Raw genomic sequence first — 7,816 nt, 5'->3', positions numbered from 1 at the left:
TGTTTCTTGGTGAGTATTGCAATTTTTTGTTGTTGCTTTGGCATCTGGCTTACTACAGTATTTATTCTGGGTGCAGTTTTTCTCCTTAGTTTAGGGCTTCCTTCCCTTTCTGCCCTGCTGATTGTGCAGTTGGAGCCAAGGATGTAGTTGGTGCTATAAGCTGTAAAGGCTCCAGCTGCCCTTATTGCCCCAGGGACTGATAAAGCTCCCCCCAACTTTCTCCTTTGCCACAGGTAGCAACAGAGTCACAGCTCTGTGGAATAATCCCAGTCATGCAGGCCTAGACTGTAGTTGCCCAGAGAGAGTGATGAAGCTTCACACCCCTTTCTCCCCTGCCTGGGGATGAATGGAGCTGCAGGTGTGGGCAGCAATCTATGCAGTGTGAGTCCAAAATGACCGCAGTTGCCCTGGTACACTTCTGAGTATTCAGTCTGTGCCAGCCAAATGCACTTGCAGTTACCTGGATAGGCCGGTGCAGGAACCGCCAGTTTCCCCCCTGCCAGAGGTAGGGCTGAAGCCTAGGCTAGGGCTGCAGATCAATCTTGGTGAGAGAAAATGGTTCCTACCATCGCTGTGATTTTAAGTCAGACTTGCTTCCCGTCATTCTGGGGGCAGAGTAAAAATGGCAGCTACTGGCCTCTTTCTGACTTGGAGAAGTTCAAACTTCAGCTGTTCTTAGGGTTATACTTTAACCAGTTGAATTTACTAATTAGTAGCTGAAATAGGTGGTCAACCATCTCGTCTTCCCCTGTTTTGAGAAATGGAGCTTCAAATTCCAGCCATAGACTGTCTCCTGGGTGGCTTGTGCTGCCAAAGTAGGATAATCACTGGCCTCCACAGCTTGGCCAGTATTTCCCAAAGTGACAGGCATAGGTCCCCCCAGTTTCTCCTTGCCCGAGGTGGGATTTGTGCTTAGGCTAGAGCTGCAATCTGATCTGGGTGGAAAGAAGCTGATCCCTACCAGCCCTGTGATTTTCAGTCCACTCTGATTCCCCTTGTGCCAGGCATGGAGTTAAGACTGTACTTTTCAAAAACCTTTATTTTGAAATAAGTTTTATTATAGAAAAGTTACCTTGAAAAATATATATGGGATTCCCATATACCCCACCCCTTCCTCTTTCACATTTTCCCCTATTGATAACATCTTTCATTAGTGTGGTACATTTGTTACAATTGATGAGCACATATTGAAGCATGGTCTATAATTTACATTTTGGCTCACACTTTGCACAGTACAATTTTATAGGTATTGTCAAAATATGTTATGACTGGTATCCATCCTTGCAGTGTCATGCAGAACAATTCCAATGTCCCAAAAATGCCCCATATTATACCTTTTCTTCTCTATCTGTCCCCTCAGAACCTCTGGTGACCTCTGTCTTTATATCAATGTTGTAAGTTCTTCCCTTACCAGAATAATAATAAGTCTACTTTGCTCCATACTTGTATTTGCCCTTTATGATTGTTCATTCCTCAATCTTGAGGATTTGGGATGGTGATGCCCACTCTGCTTCTGACTGAGAGGGGTCTTAGATTCCATGGGGGCAGATAGATGGAACTGTCTTGCTTGCAGTTGTATTACTATATACTCTCTGTTTTTTGGGATGGGCATAGTCCATCATCATTTGTTCAATCTGATAATTCAGATTGTTAGTTGTCCTGGCTGAATCTGATGAAGTGAAGAGTATGTGTTGGCTGCAACCTGGCTGAGATTCATTGCTCAACTGACATATGAAGAGCCAGAAGATTTAAGTCTTTGGGACATATATTAAACACATAATGCTAATTATAGGTTCAACTAAAAGGAGCAGAAGAACCATGTGTAGAGAAATTATAAATGAATCTCATTTATATTTTCCCATATGTGCTTTTAGTTGTTTCCTTCCCCAGAAAATAGATCTGTTATGAACCAAGATGGAGGAGGGATCATTCTAATCTTTCTCTCTCTCTTTTCCTTTTCTTTTCTTTTAAGGAGTTCCCAGGGATTGAACCCAGGACCTCGTACCTGGGGTACAGGTGCTCAACCACTAAGCTACATCTGCTCCTCAATGAGAGTTGTTTTTTTCCATTTGTTTGTTTTGTTTTAGGAGGTATTAGGAATCGAACCCAGGGCATTGTACATGGGAAGCAGGCTCTCAGCCACTTCAGCTACATCCACTTCCCTCCAATCTCTTTTGAGATTAGGGAATCAAAGCTTGCAGTGTTTGTTGTTACTATTGATAAGGATTCATTGGTGGGGGGCATGGCTGCTTTTGCTTTATCAACTATTGAATTAATTGAGGAGAACACATGCATCCTGAATCTTTCCTGGCTGGTTTGGTTTTTGTGCTTGTCACCCAGTGGGTCTTTGGTGTGGAACCAGCCAGGGCTCTCTTCTCAACTAATCATTGCTTTCCCAATCCCCAAAATTCAGTGCTGTTGCAATGAATGAAAAGGAAATGGACCCAAGATGGTTTATTTAGCCCCAGAGGGTCACAGTTTCTTGCAGGCATGCATGCTTTTGTAGGGCTGGAAGAGGCATCAGAGGGTACTGCCTTGTGGCTACATCATTTCAGGCTGACCTCCCAATATTTTTCTTGACTTTTTAATACATAGCCTATCTCAGTGATTTCTTCTGAAAGAAGAGGATTTTGTTTTGTTTGTTTTTGTTAATGAATTTTCATGGTCATGGCAGTGGTTCTCAGAATTTGGTTACAAGAAATTTACATTTAATAGATCTGGGGATATGGTGTAAGAATGTGTATTATAATCAAGCAAACTGCCTGACTCTGAGATAGTTCAAGATCTTACTTTCAAAAACACTGGTTTAAGAAATATCTTCTTTTGGGCAATGAAATTGCTGTTGAGTTCAAAGTGGAGTAAATTTTAAAGAAATTCTGCTTTTGCCAAAATGGAGTAGCAGAGCTGGATTTACTTTCCTTCTTGAAACAATTCCTCCCCCGCATTCCCTCAGTCAGACAAAATATATGAAACAATGGTTTTTGAAACACTGCACATGAGACAATGAAGGACCATGATTTCTAAGAAACAGGAAGCATATGAGGTGAGCTGTAGGACTGCCTCAGCTTACTGTCTGGAGTTTCCAGGCTGAGACTCAGGGAGGAGAAATCCAGGTAGAACCTGGTGCACTCCTTGAGGCAGAGCTGAGAGCTCAAGGCAAGCAAGGTGACGAGAGTTCACAAGACAGAGTACCAGGAAAGAGAGAGCTGCACAGAGAGAGAACTCTGAGAGAACCCTCCAGTATTCAGCAGAGTACTGACCAGCACCTCTGGTCACTATTGGATGCTGGGGATGGGGAGATGGAAAGGAGAACCATCTGAAAGGATCAGACAACCATGCCTGGCACTCTCACAGGTGTCTGCTCTCTCCAGCTAGAGCGGATAACTCATTATTCATGGGGTATTGGGTAGAACAATCGGGAAGGTCTTGCTTCAGTAGTGGGGAATAATTAGTCCTGGTCGGAGGCACTGCTCCAAATGAATCATTGGAGGCACTGCTCCAAATGATTCACCTAATGAATCATTAAAATCGAAACTTGAAAGAATCAAATTGCTTCCAAGTTATTTAAATGCAGCCCAGAAGAGAGCTCAAGAATATTTATAGGAAATAAAAAATATCTGGTGTCCCCAAACAAGGTAAAATTCACAATGTCTGACACTCAAAAATAGCAAAGAAGCTGTATTTAAAATGGAGTTATACAATCCCTGACTCTCTGGAGGTATGGTTCCTCACATTTTTGCACCATTAAAAAATCTCACATTAAAGGCCTTTGGTGTAGCATTTTGCACATAACAAGTCAGAGTTTGCCAAACCATGATCTGTGCTGATATTTACCCTGGTTTTTGAGAGTACATTTCCTCTTTGATGTCTGTTATTGTTTTAAAAACATGATTCCTGTATTTGACATCTCCAGCCTTCCCATTGGATTACAGCAAGGTGAATTCAGTGAAGATATTGATCAAGTACATCTGTATCTTAAGGGATTGAACTAGAAGTAGTGCATATGGGAGGGGGTGAGGTGGGATTAGTTTTCTGAGGCCAAGGGATGACACAGAATCAAAGGCCTTAGAGAGCAGTGAGGGTCAAATCAGGCTAGTCAAGTTTTGCTTATAGATTTGAGGTGGTTGGCCAAGAAAGGGTCCAGAGTTAGAAGCCTCTGAAATAGAAGCATATAAGGATTGAAGTGAGCAAAGTCCTGTTAGGACTGTGAACAAAGTGAAGAGTGATGGCCTGACTTCATTATCAAAGGTTTACAGCTGGCTGAGGGGATTCTCTGGAAACATGACTGCACTTACTGCTCTGGAGGTTCATAAATAATTTCCAAACTTGGAGCCTGGGCTGTCTCTTCTCCCTTTGAGAATTGGGCAATTTAAAATTTGGTCACTAGGGCTATTTTTCTGGAAGTCCAGTCTGACACCCTTTCTTCAGAATATCTCTACTAGGGTGCTTTGATGCTAAAGAAATAAGTCTTCATTAGATTGACTGGTGCTAAGCACTTGACATTCTTTCTTATTCTCCTGTGCAGACATGTGGCATTTCTTTGTATCACTGATAAATTTTTGACTGCTGGAAACATCTGTTTCTTTAAACATTGTAGTCCAGATCAATTCCTAGTAAAGCTCCTAATTCCAGATGATTGTGAAATATCACTACATTCATTTGACAGAAATTTTACTTTTTTTTGGTGGGGGGGAGGTTAGAGTTAGGATTAAAGGAGCAATCTTTAGGTAAATTGGATATCAATTTGTCTAATAATGGAGGGGTCTATGGAGTACTTCTCTTACTTTTTAATTTTTTTCAAATCAGCATAGATTGGAGGGAGTTCTGGTGTTTTCCAATGGAAAAAGTTTGAGATAAAGAGATGTATGAGACAGAAAGAGAGAAAGAGAGAGAGAGAGGTATTAAGAAATAAGAGAATATGGGTGAGAGAGTTCTGCTTCTACCTTAGGAGTTTGGAACTGCCTTCTGTACTCCTGGACATCTCTATACATCAGACTAATAAGAAGATGCACCCAAAACTTGATAAAATCTAAATGATATCTTGCTTTGATGTGTTGTTGGTTTCTCTTTTTGGTATTGTTTTATATATGTATTTTTCTTTCAGTTGGTCATGAGTAATGAGAGGGTGGGGTAATTCAATAGAACTGCTCTCATGAGCTAAGTAACTACATTCCTATTGGGTCTTCGATGGAAGTTGATTTTTCTATAAAGAGAGAATTTTCTTGATAGGCAACAAGAACATTTTACTTTGTTTCAGTCTCAGTCCCATTTTCATTTCCCCACTTTTGACTCTTCCCTTTATTTTCATTCCAGGTCCCCCCCAAACTCTATGGTTGCCCTTCTGTGAGTAACTGTTTCAAGGCCATCATTTACACAGGATTCAGAAGAGGATATGAAGGGATATTTACCTCCCTCTTCTCTGCGAATCTTATTTTTGGATGTGAATCTTATATTTTAAAATTATATACCACTCTAGTGATTCATCCTTCATTTTTCTGGAAGTGGCAAAAGTCCATTTTTTAAAAAGTCTTGAAGAATGGAGTTTTATTTTTATTTTTATTTATTTATTTATTTATTTTAATTTTATTCATTTTGTAAAAATATTACATTCAAAAAATATGAGGTCCCATTCAACCCCACCACTCCCCCCCCCCCCAGCAACACTCACTCCTGAAGAATGGAGTTTTAAAAAGTTAGAATGCGAAGAGGTCAGCTGAGGGGATATTTTGATTTTGAGGTATCCGAAGGTAGGCATGAAGTTAGACCTTGTGAAAACCAAAAACAAAAAAGCAAATATTGGGGCTATCACTGAAATATGCACCCACTCCTCCATAGAGATCATGGTCCTACATTTGATGGAAAACAACATCAACTTATACAGAACTCCTTTAAACTGCTGAATTTTTGTTTCAGTGATGAATCATGCTACGTATTGCCAGATTTGGGAGTAGAATTAGAATATCATTCATGGGGAACTTTATAAGTCCTGAAAAATAATAAATTTCAGGGAAAGTCACAGGCTGAAAGGATATGATATTTCTTTTTGTTGTTCGGAGCATTATCACTTTACTTTGTTATGTTTTAGTTAACAAATAACATTTGGAAATATCCTCTCCTTTGGTACTCCTATACCAAAGTTCATCTCCTCAATGTTCTTCTCAGTTCTTTAAGGACTCTTTGGGTATATAAACTGGGATTCTTTATTTCTGTAGGTGTGATTTGAGAAGCAATAGATGTAGGGCAGTTCTGAGTCCATGATGAATAAAAAAGTAATAATAAATGTAAATGAATATTTTTTCTTGTTTTCTATGTACGTTTGGAGAAATGATGAGCTAGATAGCATACATTAGCTGTGCATCTTACTTTAATAGAAAGGACCATTATACTGGTTGGAGACTATAAAGCAACCTTTTAGGAAAGACTATGGTTAAAAATGAAATTCTCCACTAGCCTTTCCTTTAGGCTTACCCCCACCTCTACATTATTGAACATCATTAATTGCCTTGCTAAAATTAATTCATTAGATGAATCATTTGGTTTGTGGGATTTTAATTGTGAGTGGTAGTGGTGGTAACTGTGAGGTATGCTGGCTAGTTCCTCTTAGGTGAGACATGGCAGGAAGGGAAGGGCCAGGCCAGTTAAAAGGCAGAAAGAGGAAAGAAGCAGCAATTAAGCAAAACTTTCTCATCAATTGTTGAAAGTCGCCCTCAAGACCACTTAATTACTGTTGCTTAGCCATAGGGTATCTTATGCTTTTTTGTAGCTAGTTATAAAATCTCCACTGTCAATAAACTAATGATCAAAGAAATCTCTTCCAACTTGATAGAGTAAAACAATCTCTTCTTTAACCAGGGTCCTTCAGGTTTATAGAAAATTATTGAAAAGCTTCTGCTGCCAAGAACTCAGATTTCTGGAAGACCAGTCTTTTCAGTTCAATATACAAGGTTAGGCTAATTGGTCAGTCAACCAGACAGTCTTAAGTAAATGAAAACCAATTACAGGGGCAGAAAGCTTTTGAATTTCCTTTGGGAACAGACATGTTTGTGGAAGTCCAAGTAAAGATTTTCTTAGATGGGAGAAATTACTTCTGCCTTCCTGGAGTGATCCATTAGCATGGAGTGACCCTCTGTAGGGTTGTTGAGTTTTATAGGGCATTCTCCCCAGGAAGAATGATGCCTGAAAGCATGTAATTCTATTGTAATACACTTCCAGGTCTCTTTTGAGCTCCCAGAGGACAAATGACCTACATTCAGTACAAGCTTCATGGGTGTGCACTCCATATATTTGCATAGGGTGTGAAACTTAGAAGGGCCCCATGCTTGGTTTAATGGTCTGCTGTACCATTTTGAAATTCTTGACAATTTAAAAACAAGGGGACTTGCATTTTCACTTTGCTCCGGACCACACAACTATGCTTTTTGGGTCACTCAGGGAAAACAAGGATGAGAAAATAAAATCGAGGTCCTGTTTCCTCATGTGCCTCCACGTTTATGTGTCTTGATGAGCATCTAATGAAATTGCTGTCCAGACTCTTGTCTTCATTGATTTAATGTATATCTCTAATAGAAGGCTTTCAGGGGTCTTTCTTCAACTTTAGAACAACTTGCATACTGATTTAGAGTGGCGATTCAGGGCTTGGTAACATGTGATAACTCTGTCTTTTGAAAAGAAGCCATTTTCTAAATCTCTTTGGTTTAATTCGTTTTTCTCTAACAGGACTGTACAACCTCACATTTCACAGGTGCACTCCACACCTATCCTGGTAGGTTTTATTTCTTAAAAAAGAACCAAGATATAGTTTTATTTGCTGGTGGGT

The 7,816-nt window shown here is 39.9% G+C and overlaps 1 protein-coding gene across 1 annotated transcript in view; it reads left to right on the top strand.

The window, feature by feature from the left end:
* Positions 1 to 7,816, top strand: part of LOC101440155 (transmembrane protein 45A-like) — a 108,700-nt gene that overhangs the window by 45,545 nt on the left and 55,339 nt on the right. The window lies entirely within an intron of this gene.

This window comes from Dasypus novemcinctus, chromosome 4 (assembly GCF_030445035.2).
Source record: "Dasypus novemcinctus isolate mDasNov1 chromosome 4, mDasNov1.1.hap2, whole genome shotgun sequence".
Taxonomy (NCBI): domain Eukaryota; kingdom Metazoa; phylum Chordata; class Mammalia; order Cingulata; family Dasypodidae; genus Dasypus; species Dasypus novemcinctus.
Note: the sequence above shows the minus strand (reverse complement) of the source record. Positions and strands in the feature narration are given on the sequence as shown.